At 43.9% G+C, this 13,538-nt stretch overlaps 2 protein-coding genes across 3 annotated transcripts in view; one reads left to right on the top strand and one right to left on the bottom strand.

Moving 5' to 3' along the window:
* The window catches only part of LOC137416116 (carnitine O-palmitoyltransferase 2, mitochondrial-like), a 1,201,140-nt gene that overhangs the window by 284,369 nt on the left and 903,233 nt on the right, over positions 1 to 13,538 (top strand). The gene's annotated exons all lie outside the window — the stretch shown is intronic.
* Positions 1 to 13,538, bottom strand: part of LOC137412767 (carnitine O-palmitoyltransferase 2, mitochondrial-like) — a 79,766-nt gene that overhangs the window by 42,379 nt on the left and 23,849 nt on the right. The gene's annotated exons all lie outside the window — the stretch shown is intronic.

Below are 13,538 nucleotides of genomic sequence, written 5' to 3'. Positions count from 1 at the left end.
CGTTTTCAAATGGATCTCTGACTTGAAAATCACAAGAAACTCATTTTGCAATAAATGTTCGTTTTCTCTTAATTGTACAACACTTTTTAAAATCCAAACTCAATCTTCCCCTCCAAACTCCCCCCTCACCCATCCCTTTCAAATTCCTCCCCTTGCCCCTCCCATCCTAAACTCCCCCCTTGCCCCTCCCCTCCTAAACTCCCCCCTTTCCCCTCCCCTCCTAAACTCCCCCATTACCCCTCTCCTAAACTCCCCCCTTGCCCCTCTCCTCCTAAGCTCCCGCCTCACCCTCTGCTCCCAAACTCCCCCCTCCCCTCCTTTACTCCCCCATCACCCATCCATTTCAAATCTCTCCCCTTGCTCCTCCCCTCCTAAACTCCCCCCCCTCACCCTCCCCTCCCAAACTCCCCCTCACCCCTCCCCTCCTAAATTCCCCCCTCACCCCTCAATTTCAAATCTCCCCACCCTCCTTTTTTTCTCCAATTCTCTCCTCTCACCCCTCCTCCTCATAGCGTCCTCCCCACTTCCCCCCACCCCTCCAACTCTGACCTCCATCTCCTTCAACCTTCTTCCTTGCTCTGCCCATCCTCAAACACCTCACTATGCCTCATCCAATCACCATCAAAGCTTTTGTCCTCCTCATCTTTCCCTTTCTCCTAGCTCTTCTGAAATCTCTGACACACTATCAACAGCTCTCCATACTTCCTCCTCCTCTTCCTCATCTTACCATACACCTCCCCTCCCCTGTACTGTATCCAATGCTCCCCCTTCCTCTTCATTAACGGTATGGACCTCAAACATCCGGGGCCTTCGCTCAAACTTGACTGATCTCCCATACAGGTTGCTGCTGACAAACCAGACTTGATCTGCTCAACAGAAACTTTCCTCCTTCAAGATGTCTCTGATTCCTTAATATATCTCCCTGGTTACTCCCTCCTCCGGTATGATAGACCTGAGCCTCGCCCTGGAGGTGGGGTTGCTTTATTTATAAAAAACTCTCTTCCTCACTCTCCCTGCACTGCCCTCTCTCTACTTCCCCCCCATGAGGACCTCTAGCTACGGCTTCCCCTCTGCTCCCACCATTTGTTTATATGTGTTGTAGCGTCTATCAAACACTGATGACTCCATTTACACGTCGCTGTCTGACAACATGGACCAGCTTCTATCCACTCATCTCAACTCTCTCTTCCTCATATGTGGCGACTTCAACTGTCATCATGCCAGCTGGCTGGGTGTAGGTACCTCTCGCTCCAGTCATGGCACCTCAGCAAAGGAATTCTGTGACCTATTGGGACTGACACAATCTGTCAATTTCCCGACCCGGATCTCAGTCAATGGAGCATCTTCCCTTCTGGACTTGGTTTTGACTGACTTCCCTGCAAATGTCTGCTGTTCTTCTTCTGCTCCAACCGGTTCATCTGATCATTTGCTTGTTAAAGTGGACATCTCTCTGGCCATTTTCAGAGAGCCTCCGCAGCACTGACGAGTCTGGCATTTTTACTCAGGCAGACTGTCACAGTCTTCAAACATCCATCATTAATCTGGACTGGTCTCCCATCTCCACTGCCTCTGACATAAACTCATCCTGGGAATTCTTCCAAAGTAAATTGCTCTCTCTCTCATGAACATATTTATCCCATCCCATCTTCAGTTGTCATGCCCTTCCTCCCGTCCATGGTACGTGGAATCATGTGGTGAGGCAGTTGCCCTGAAATAACTTGCCTTCGCTTCATGGAAGGCAAATCCAACTGAAGGCAATCTCTGTTCTTTCAACAAAGCATTTCACAAGTGTGTGTCTACCCTCAGGAGAGCCAGGAAACAATATCTCTCTCAGCTCAAGACTGAACTCTCAAACCTGTCTCCCTCTTCCAAATCCTGGTGGCATCTGGCCAAATCTGTTTCTGGTGTTTGTTCCCCCTCCATCCCCTCCCTTACCTCAAATGGCTAAACAGTTGACACCGCACGTGACAAAGCTCAATGCCTCAACTTTGGGTTTGCCTCAAAATCTTGTGTCCCAAACCCATTTCTCTCCGTACCCACTGTAGAAGAATAATGATCTCTACTACTGAACTCCAACTTAGAAACCTCTCAACCAGTTTACCCAAAGAAACTCAAACTTGTTTACCAAGTCAATGTTTATTGAAACTGTAGAGAGCTGTTGCATAAATAAACGTACTAATTCAAGATTATAACAACGCGTCGTTCTGCCGGTCGTGGCTGGAGCTCCTTCTCTTGATGACCAGTCTCTCTCTTTTTTCTTTTTTTTTGTATACAAGATCGAGGCTCGTGAAAGAGCGAACATTAATCACACAGAAAGACAAACCGACACATAAAACATATAACATCGGGAGCGGTAGACAAGATGGGGAGAGAGGGGGAAGGACACAAACACAACATTTGAGAGCAGGGACCGAGAGACATGGAGACATCGAGAGATCTGAGAAAGGGCGAGGGCTTTGGGGGGGGCATGGGAAGGGGGCGGTGGGAGAGGTATAAAACATATGGACACTGCCAGGACTTCTAGGAAAGAAGTTGGAATTTCAAACAAGGTGGATCTGGGGTGAATTAGCGGGGGTAGAAAAGATCAAGGTTTTGGATGGGGGAAGATAAGAGATGGTGGTGAACAGCTGTTTTAAAGACCTGGAGGGAGGGGTGGGATTGAAGGGAGTGAGGGAGTTTGTTCCAGAGGCGGGAGAAAAGAGGATTGAAAGAGTGAAGGTGAGCAGAGAGCCGAGATTTCGGCAGTTTAACCATCAGAGGGTTGCTGGCAGATCTTGTGCGACCTGTAGGAATATTTGGGGGACAGAGCACAGAGAGAGCTGGGGGTGCAAGGCCAGAGAGGAGTCGGTAGAAGACAGAAAGACCACCTACCTGCCTGCGGTGAGTGAGTAAAAGGCTCTCAGAGATAGCTTCATCGCGGGAGATTCCAATAATTCTGAAAGCTTTGGTTTCAACAGCGTGAAGCCGAGCTAGGTGTGAGGCAGGAGCACCGGCCCATAGGAGAGAACAGTATTCCATTGAGCTGCGGATGAAAGCCTTGTATGTGTTGAGGAGCTCAGGTGTGCCGAGGAAGGACTTCACACGACGGAGGATGCCCAGTCGGCGACTGGCTTTGGAGGCCAGCTTGGAAATGTGGTTTTCCCAAGAAAGAATCTTTCCTCCGATGATTTTCAAAGAAGAATTTCACGTGCGGAATCTTTTCTCCGATGATTCTTCTTGTTTAAATAGAACTTTGCTCCTTTTCATGTCAGTGCATTGGAATGCAGAGTTCAGCCGAAGGCCTTAAGCCCCCAGACATCGAGACGCCTGCAAGGCATCTGTTTCCTGTCCAGAAAGCCCGAGAGGCTCTTTGGAACAGCTGCCTATCATTAGGAACTAGAAGCACTACATAATTCCTCCGAGAAAGGTCACTTTCTCATGACCTACCTGAGGAGGAATTCGCCCAGCGCCTGGGTTTGTCAGAGAGGTGACAAAAGCCATTCCACAGATAGCGCATTTCTGTCCTAGTTCCATGTCCAAAAAGTTACACAGGGAGATCACATTCTGTCCCTCATTTTGGGTCCAGTCCCAAGGCTTTGCTCACGCTGCACGGTAAAACATATTTTACACAATATCACATTGAGATGTAATTTAGCAATATTACCAACTGTCAATATATATGAATATTTATTATTCCACAGTCCCTGATTTTTTTCTTTTTGTTTATATTAACCATTAATCTAAACATTAGATTAGTTAGAATTAGAAATTTAGAAATTAGAATTAGAATTAGAAACATTAGAATCTAAACATTAATCTAAACATTTGAACATCATCTTTGCTGATGACTCCACTCTCTGCCGCTCCATTCCTCTTCCCTCAGATCGGCAGTCTGCTGCCTCCTCACTCTCTGAAGACCTGGACAAAATCACAGACTGGTCAAACAAGTGGAACATGTCTTTCAATCCTGACAAATCTCACACTCTTACTATGTCTCTCCGAAAAGATCGACTGGACAACCCTCCCATCTACTTTCTCAACAATCCTCTCCAAGAAGTTCTGTCGCTCAAGATTTTGGGTCTCACTATCTGCCATGATCTTTCTTGGGAAAACCACATTTCCAAGCTGGCCTCCAAAGCCAGTCGCCGACTGAGCATCCTCCGTCGTGCGAAGTCCTTCCTCGGCACACCTGAGCTCCTCACCACATACAAGGCTTTCATCCGCAGCTCAATGGAATACTGTTCTCCCCTATGGGCCGGTGCTCCTGCCTCACACCTAGCTCGGCTTCACGCTGTTGAAACCAAAGCTTTCAGAATTATTGGAATCTCCCGCGATGAAGCTATCTCTGAGGGCCTTTCACTCACTCACCGCAGGCAGGTAGGTGGTCTTTCTGTCTTCTACCGACTCCTCTCCGGCCTTGCACCCCCAGCTCTCTCTGTGCTCTGTCCCCCAAATATTCCTACAGGTCGCACAAGATCTGCCAGCAACCCTCTGATGGTTAAACTGCCGAAATCTCGGCTCTCTGCTCACCTTCACTCTTTCTTTCCTCTTTTCTCCCGCCTCTGGAACAAACTCCCTCACTCCCTTCAATCCCACTCCTCCCTCCAGGTCTTTAAAACAGCTGTTCACCACCATCTCTTATCTTCCCCCATCCAAAACCTTGATCTTTTCTACCCCCGCTAATTCACCCCAGATCCACCTTGTTTGAAATTCCAACTTCTTTCCTGGAAGTCCTGGCAGTGTCCATATGTTTTATACCTCTCCCACCGCCCCCTTCCCACGCCCCCCCCCCCCCAAAGCCCTCGCCCTCTCTCAGATCTCTCGATGTCTCCATGTCTCTCGGTCCCTGCTCCCAAATGTTGTGTTTGTGTCCTTCCCCCTCTCTCCCCATCTTGTCTACCGCTCCCTATGTTATATGTTTTATGTGTCGGTTTGTCTTTCTGTGTGATTAATATTTGCTCTTTCACGAGCCTCGATCTTGTATACAAAAAAAAAAAAAACAAAAAAAAAAAACATCACCACAATACTCAAACCATAAATTTGGTAATCCAATTCCCTAAGGCATACACCGTCATTCTGGAAAAATCTGATCACAAAACATTTCTTTGTTCCTTTGACTCTTTCCATATTAATAATGCAATTCACTTCATTTGCATATAGCATACAACACTTCACCTTTACCAAAACACAATAATTTCAAGTCACCATTTAAAAAAAAAATAAAGCATCTGCAACATTTGGCAATACGTTTTGCTTCAAAACAAATGTTGACTTTTTGTTTGAAAAGAAGGGGCTGATCACTTGTGTTTGAAATTCAAGTATGAAACATTTTTTCTTCTGATGTCTTCATAGCACCTACACTATTTTGCGTAGGATTTTCTGCTGTTGTGATAGCTGCGCAGAGTCATAAACTGACCCTGCTCTCCATGCAGCATCCTTGCCACTCTTGCTGTGAGCCATAGTAGATTTGAACAAGGTTTTTGTCCAGTTGTAATCAACTTGCCTCCTCACTCATGAATATGGAGCAAGTGTTGATGTGATGTTGATTGGCCAGCAAGATGTGGAACAGGGATGCCAGATGCATCCACAATGATGTTGGGACCATGGTATTCAAGTTGTCCATGGTCCATACCATGAGCAACCAGCAGAATCGTGCACAGCTGTTGTGGAGGAAAAGGCACAGCCGTTCGCTTGCAGCTCCATGCTGGCTCCCCGGAAGTTGGTGAAGTAATAATACATGTCACCGCATTCAGTAGAAGTTGCAGGCAAGATGTCGTCATCCCGCAATTGCTGACTTGATGAAGGTTTGAGGCATTCAAACAAAAGTAAGTGATCGCCTTTCTTCCATAAGTTGCAGTGTGATCCAGGCAAATGGTCACAAAAATTCCTTTGGTGAAGGTAAGCATCCATCTCCAATTTTACAAAGGAGAATGTCCATCATTCTTTGAGAAGAAGGGTGTATGCGTCGATTAACTTCATTTTTAGCCACAAATTTTCTTTCTCGAACTTCTTCCCAATTCTGTTAGCACTCCCTTTGAGATGTGATCTGGTCTTATCCTTTTACTCAGCCATATCTGAATCTGCTTTCCACACACACTGAATCAGATAGGGTACATCTTATCATAAAATCACCATATTTTAACTAATCATATGTTTCTTATAACAGTTTCACATTCAACCATTTGTTGTTTTCCTTAAAACATTCAAAAAAGTTATATTCATTTATATGCGTCACACAAATAATATTCAAATCAGGTATATATTTCACTACTAAACTAAGAATAGCATCCACAATTGCTTTCAGGTTAATATAATTTAAAAATTAAACTCATGCAGTTATTTTAACACTACTCCAAGAAAATAAAAGCATTAATAAATGAGTATATATGATTAAAATCACAAACAGGTATATCTAATTCCCAACAAATTTTGCAAACAAACAAACTATGCATAATGTATTATTATCATAGTCCTCCCACTTTTTTTTCCATTTAACAGTGTAACTTGTGGCGATATGAGTTCACTGATCTTGTAAAACTGACGCAATTCATAACATTTTCATTATGCCATTATCTTAACTCTACTGTACTCATTTGCAACATTACTTGATTCAATCTGTTAATCTCGGTATCATTCATATCATCATAAAATCTTTCTATTTTGGGTCCATATTTGTTTCTATTCTTATCAATCTCCTATGGTTTATCAATTCGTTCCAAAATACCACAATCAAAGGTTTTAACCAAAGCTCTACCAGACTATTTCCAATTTGAACTCAAAATGCTAGTGAAACAATGATTCGAAGAATTAACTTCAAGGGGTCAAAAAATTCATTTTATAAACAGATCTAATTTTTCCCATCCAATAGTTTTCCTTGCCAAATGTCATATTATAATACTTTAATAAACCTTCGAAAAATGTTTCCCATCTCAACAAATTCCCTTTTACAAATAGCCATCTGTAAATTACGTATTTAACCACAATTTTCTCCCAATTTGTTTGGCCTAAATGGCCACCGAAGTGGCTGCCAACATGCAATACTTTTTTTTATCTACCAAGCAAGTACTCGTCCACATAAGGCCTCTACCAAAATGTTGTTTTAAAAACAAATCTGGGATTTTCTGATTATATGGATGCACACTCTCAGGATATTTCAGGCTGCTGTTGACAATCCACTATGATAAATTAATTCCTTCACCCACAATCAAATAATTAATACAAATTGAGGATATTATCCCTATCACATTCATTTATAGATTAATTACGTTGGATCTAATTTTTTCTCCCACTGCTATAAGGAAGAACAATAGCTCTTATAAGTCTTTGTAATATCTCACTTAATTTACCCAGCATCGAAGAATTTATTTATTATCCATTCCCCTTCTGTTTACCAGTGACTTTGTTTAAACTCCATAACTTAATCTGATGACTCCCATGTGTACAGCTACCACTTATTGAAACCCCTACTTTTGTAGAAAATATCCAAGTAAGTGTTATTACGCCCCCTTAACTGTTGCTCATCCATTTTTATGCAACTAGTGAGTACTACTGACACCAGTATGCCAATATAGGTGTGCCAGATTATCAAATATGTTGCAGGTAAACGTAACATCGCGTTCTGAGGTTAAATAACATAACAGCGCATTCATGTCTGCCCCTTGGTTTTAAGATTCACAATGCAATCCGTTTTAAAACTCATCAAGATTTTCCTTACTATATTCCCATATCATTTACGCCTAATATACATCCATACATACAGCACAATATATATGCTGATAAAATGCAAGTTTATATATATCAAACATCCGTGAGCAGAGTACCCTGGGAAATCAGTGTAAGACCTCTCCCAAATTTGGCTAATTTTGTACTTCCTCATTTTTTTTTTTTATGAAGCTCATATCCATAAATAGCTTCGTTAAAAAATTTTAAAAAGAGAAAACGTCGCTTCTATTACTGGTGCCGCAGCATTCGTCATTCCATATGCTCCCCCACCGTGATCAAACCGAAATAAAGGGAGCTCAACCATAGGAATACTGTAGAAGCTTCCACCATAGGAACTCAACGTAATCACGACTCGGCCACAAAACGAGCAGTTTTTGCAGGACTGGTGCCGCAGCATTTGTCGTAATACAAAAATCGCAAAATAAATGTATGTACACCACAGGTCGACCTCTATTTACATAGTATACCATATCAGTGGTTCTTCATGAAAGCACAGCACCTTCTCTAAAGATAAAAAAAAGTCTTTAGTGGATATTTGTGACGATTTCACGGCACCCTCTCTGAAAAATGCGTAGACCTCTGTAGTACACTAATACAGAGCTTTGTGCATCTGCATGCATTGTGGATTTCGCCCACCGACCACATTTAATTAATCCCATAAATATTTCTTCCATTCAAATCATAAAGCAAAAGTCAAATCAAAAATGAACTCAAAAAATGAAATCAAAACAAAAAAGAAATTAAAATGACAAATCAAAAAATGAAAAAAAATGAAAACAAAAATGAAATAAAAAATGAAATTAAAATCACAAATCATCTCCCTCTAAAAAAAATCAAGATTATTATCACAATCTTCTGATTTCAATTTAAGTATGTCAATGCTTCCTTTTTAAGAATTCACTTTTAAACCAATTAAAAGACAACATGCATAATCCCTTTTCCAATTTGGTCCAACTTCAATTTTGAAAACTAACTCAAAAGTTCGGCCAAAAGGTCTAACCGATGAAAAAGTATTTGTCCACTCCAATCCATTTCCCTATCAAATCTTACAAAGGAGCCTGGAAGAGAATGGAAAATCACAAGCTCTATCAAAGGAACAATAATATGTTGTTCCAAACCCACAACAACAACAACAAAAAAAAACATCAGCCAAAAAAAATCCTAATAAAATTCAATAGAACACCATTGAGCTCAAGACAGCCCGATTCCTCATTTCACAAGCAGGAAACACAATGCCGCTTCTTGGGGGCCCTCCAAGGAGCGAAAATATGCTTCCCACTCATCCTATTACCTCCATCAAAAAAGAGGATATTACATTTAAGCCCGTATGCTTGTCTGTCTGCACAGAACAATTTTGACTTTCTCTACATTTGTTGATATTGTTGCGGATCTCAACGTCGGCCTTTTTTCCCCTTAAGAAGGGGGGGATTAATCCCCTTGTGTGCGACTGACCGACGTGAGTCCTGAAGTTTCCCAGCTCCATCCAGAGAGGCAGGTGAGCAACCTCGTTCGCGACCGCGGACAAGATGTTAATTGCCGAGCGGATTAGCAGCCGCGGCACGAACCATTAGCAAGTACTAGACACGATTCTTGAACGTTGGCCAAATCATGCCACAGGTATTCAATTGGGAAAAGACAAGGACGAACGGATGTGAGGAAACCAGAATGTAAGGAAGAACAAATATAATTTATTACTAATATTTACACAATCAAAGGAACCAAGGAGAAGGAAAGAAACAAAAATAATTTACAGAAGGATGGAAGGATCAGAAGGACACAGAGCAATTCTAGCTTACCTATGCAGTCTTACTTAAACCCCAGGACAACACAAAAGATGGACGTCAGTCAGACTTACACGGGGAATGATGATAGGAATGACAGGAACGAATGGCTGGAAGGGGAGGACGGTTCAGCTGGAGTTTTGCTCCCGCCCAGGACGTCGGGCTCGACCTCGACGGCCATCGATGCCACCGATCCCACAGCAAGCTGGTTCCCGCGTAGCAGCGGGTTGAAGCTGCGTGTCACAGGGGGGCCGGACTACAGTGGTCTCAAAGCTGCAGTTGGTTCAGCTGCGGTGGACTCAAAGCTGCGGTTTGTTCACTCAACTCTCTCAGTGCTCACTCCTCCACTGGACTCAACAACACAGCTCCTCCTCCACTGAACTCAACTCTGCTGCTCCTCCTCCACTGAACTCAACTCTAAAACTTCGGTGGGGGCGCCGCGTGACGGGTTTTATAGCGCCACACCCTGGAATGTACGCGAAACTGCCCGATCGTTCTTTCTCCGCCCTCTCAAGCCAAACCCCTCGTGCTTGGGTGGTTGATCGGGGCTGGCTCACTTCTCCTTCGTATTACGAGGTGGAGACACGCCTTTCTTCTCCGAGGCTTGACCACATGGCAATAGCGGCGAATGCAGTTGGTAATGCAGGCAATGCAATTGAAAGGGGATTCTACCTTATTTCAATTCAATGCAATGCAGAGTCAACTAATGGGAAACACAGCCTTAAACTAATACACATAATAAGGAAATAACTATTTAGAAGGGTATATGGTGGCCTACGTGCATGTATATGGACTAACTAGGGGGACGACCGTTGACCTTTACACACAAAGCTGAGGTATTTACAAGAAATCATTACATTACTCAGGGTGATATTTACAACAAGATTCTCAAATCCGCAACAATATGAATGACAGAAAACTTCCATCACAGGTGCAACATCACCTGTGCAAGTGTGTAAAATCATAATCATGTCATTAATGACATGGTGTAGGCATCATAATTGTTTTAACACAGCAATCTTAAAATCACTGAGAAAAAATCCTGGCAAAAATCCACAATCCTGATTTCTGTGTCAATGATAATATTACCTACATAACATATTAATATTGATTTATAATAAACAATTAAAATGAAGACATAACATCTCATGACAAGGGGTTCAGGGAAAAACAATAACGTTTACCTGCAAGACATATTTCCACCCCATGCATCAATTGGAACAAACGAAGCATTCCGAATCCAAAATAAATTTTCACAGCAAGGTGCATGGTGCTTAATTACATTAGCTCTTGTATGAGCCTCAACCTGTGAGATCAAGTGAGAAATGAAGAGAGAGAAAGGGAGACAGAAAGATTGAGACAAAGAGAGGGGGCTAACAAAGAAAGAGAAAGAGAAGGAAAAAGAGAAAAACAGGAGAGATGATCTCTAATAATATTGATGACAAAACAACAGGTGAGAATACACCTGTTTGACAGGTTAAAACACCTGTTTGACAGGTGAAAATATGAAATTATCAAATTTACATTCAATGGCTCTGCCTTATAAAAATTATACATCCCCGTAACATGGGATTGCCTCTCATCAATTTTCATATTGATCGAGTAAAATTTAACTGTCATCCAAGATGGCAGCTGCAATAAAAACCCTTTAAAAAATTGGAAATTTTCCTAATCGGGATTCAGATATAGGGATGATTACAGGTGAAAATGTCATATTACACAAAGAGCGGGAGGGTGGTTGGGGGAAGGCATCAGGAATACAGGTAACAGGTAGATTGGGAGAAGAAGAAGAATAGAAAAAGAAGGGAGGGGGGAAGGGACGCAGGAGGGAAGGGGGGGTGGGCAGGGAGCTGACAGAAGGGAGGGGGAAAGGGACGCAGGAGGGAAGGGGGGGTGGGCAGGGAGCTGACAGAAGGGAGGGGGAAAGGGACATAGGAGGGAAGGGGGTGGGCAGGGAGTTGGATGATGGTGGGATGGGGTTCGGGTGAGGATTACAGTTAGGATGGAGGGGGCGGGAAATGGAAGGAGGGAGGAGGGAAGGGCGGAAGCCCAAAGGAGTGAATGGAGGGAAGACACAGAGGAGTGAGGGGGGGGGGGGGACACACACAGAGGAGTGAGGGGGGGTATGAAGAAGGGATGGGAAGAATGAGGGGTGGATGAGGGTACAAAGACAAGATAGAGACAAGCTGGGACAAGCTGGGACAAACTGCAATAAGGGTTTGAGGGGAGGGGGAGCTGACGGCGGGAGGGAGGGGGAAAGGGGAGGGCAGGACAGGTAATACACGTAGATTGGGAAGAGAAAGGTATGGTGGGGGAGGAGGGAGAAGTGCAAAGGGATGGGGCAGATGTTACCTGGTCCTCCCGGTAACTACCTGGTCTTGGTGACCCCCGGACCGTGGGAGGACCCCGCCAGAAAGATATACGATTTATACGCTTTCGTAATGCAATCAATATGAAAGACACAAACAATTCAGGTCAATAAGCAACCCCACACCAAGGATCCGGATTAATTAATAATATATTCTCAATCCATCAACAGCAATCAACAATCAATCAACAATATTACTAAGATGGCCATCTCATATATTTCCCCCCTTTCCCCACTCATGACCCCTCAATAGTCACTGTCCCTCACAATGTCTCTGGGCCCCTCCAGACCAAGGTGAAGGTCGACTTCTCCGCACACGGGCGGTTGAACGGACCCCTGGCTGACGTGCTCCAAACGTGCACGTCACGTACCGGGAACAGCTGCTGCAGCGCACACCTCCTTGCAAAGCAAAGCGGGCAAAGCAAAGCGCGGCTCGCAAAGCGCGCGAGGCCCCAGGTGCGACCCGTACACGCCCTCGGAGGCGTCGAGGCGAACAGTGCCGGACACTTGGTTCCTTCCAGGAAGCCACGGCAACCTGACACATAACAGGCAATCACCCCGCGCAGGTAACTCCTCTCGCCAGATGGGCTTTTCAAACTCAGCGTTCCCCACGCTAATCAATATCGACACCGCTCGCGTCGGAGCTGGGCGAGGAAGAAGAAGATCGCCGCTTCTCCAGGACCTCGTGTCTTGTTTTCTTCTTCCGGTTCACCATCCCGTTTCCGGTCTCCTGTTATCAGGAGCGCCTCTAACCATTTAACCACATCAACCTTTAATAGAATAAACATTAATAAGCAATGACCTGAATAGTAATTCACCTATATCCGGAATCCGTAACACAGAGGAGAGGAGGGTTGGGAGGAGTAAGGCTGGGGGGGTGGGGGGGGGTGGGGCAGGAGAGGATGAATGATGTGGATGTGGAGGTTACATTGAAATTTTTTTTGCTTCCGATCCCGTATGTAATATGTGAACAACGGGACCTGGTGAAAAGCTCGATCCTCAATAGTATAATGAATGAATCAACCCACTGGGTGTTATTTGAACGGGCGTATCGGCTGGCATCATATGTTCCAAAATTTCATTCAAGCCGAGGTTCGTACAAACAGTCTGAAGATCGTTCGATGCCGTTATAAAATCAATAAAATTAATTCCACTTGCTGACAGGATTCGAACCAAGCCAAAGATATCCATGTCCACCGCATTTACTGACTGTGCTATATTCCAACCTCGGCATTAAAAGAAAAATCCCTGTATTTATATATCGTGTGTTCGATCGTGCACACAACATCGGTCCATGTATAACGGATTAGCAGTTCAACGAGGTGCAAAACCATATCCGTGCCACAATGGAAATTTATGTCTTAAAATCGAGCCAGCCGATTTTTGGGGGGGGGGGCACTTTATTGCTTTTTCTGCCTCCCAATGACTTGTCGTGCTTCGGCACACTGTACAAGCGCTCGCGTAAAAATCGCTATTTACAAAAAATCGCTAATTATCGAGAAAAACCCTTGGATAATCGTTAAAAAATCGCTTTTTTTCCAATGTCAATGACCATCCGTCTATCTGCTCGTTCTATTGTTCCAATCAATCGGGATCTCAACCATTATTTTTAATGGGAAATCGACACAATTCGTGTACCAACGAAACGAGCAGATATAGGATGCAGAACGTTAACTGGAATCAATCGT

This window comes from Myxine glutinosa, chromosome 1 (genome assembly GCF_964187855.1).
Source record: "Myxine glutinosa chromosome 1, kmMyxGlut1.1, whole genome shotgun sequence".
NCBI classification, from domain to species: Eukaryota; Metazoa; Chordata; class Myxini; order Myxiniformes; family Myxinidae; genus Myxine; species Myxine glutinosa.
The sequence above is the reverse complement of the archived record's forward strand: the minus strand, read 5'-3'. Positions and strand labels throughout refer to the sequence as shown.